This window comes from Mandrillus leucophaeus, unplaced genomic scaffold (genome assembly GCF_000951045.1).
Source record: "Mandrillus leucophaeus isolate KB7577 unplaced genomic scaffold, Mleu.le_1.0 Scaffold29, whole genome shotgun sequence".
Taxonomy (NCBI): domain Eukaryota; kingdom Metazoa; phylum Chordata; class Mammalia; order Primates; family Cercopithecidae; genus Mandrillus; species Mandrillus leucophaeus.
Window position 1 is genome coordinate 3,824,560 of NW_012103031.1, and position 515 is coordinate 3,825,074.

Genomic DNA, 515 nt, shown 5'->3' on the forward strand with positions numbered 1-515 from the left:
GCCACCTCGCCCGGCTAGTTTTTTGTATTTTTTAGTAGAGACGGGGTTTCACCGTGTTAGCCAGGATGGTCTCGATCTGTTGACCTCGTGATCCACCCGTCTCGGCCTCCCAAAGTGCTGGGATTACAGGCTTGAGCCACCGCGCCCAGCCCCAAACTTTTTTTATTTTTGAGACAGAGTCTCACTCTGTCACCCAGGTTGGAGCACAGTGACACAATCACGGCTCACTGCAGCCTCAATCTCCCATGCTCAGGCAATCCTTCCACCTCAGCCTCCCAAGTAGGTGGGACCACAGGCATGCATCACCACACCTGGCTGATTTTTTGTAGAGACAGGGTCTTGCTATGTTGCCCCAGCTGGTCTGGAACTCCTGAGCTCAAGCAATCCACCTGTCTCAGCCTCCCAAAGTGCTGGGATTATAGGTGTGAGTCACTGCACCTGGCCCTAAAAATTATTTAAGTTGGAACCATTGTCTAGCATGGTTTCTTGAAAGGTATCCCTACACATGAAAAAGG

General features: G+C 51.3%; 1 long non-coding RNA gene across 1 annotated transcript in view; it reads right to left on the bottom strand.

Moving 5' to 3' along the window:
- The window catches only part of LOC105543733, a 5,001-nt gene that overhangs the window by 849 nt on the left and 3,637 nt on the right, over positions 1-515 (bottom strand). The window lies entirely within an intron of this gene.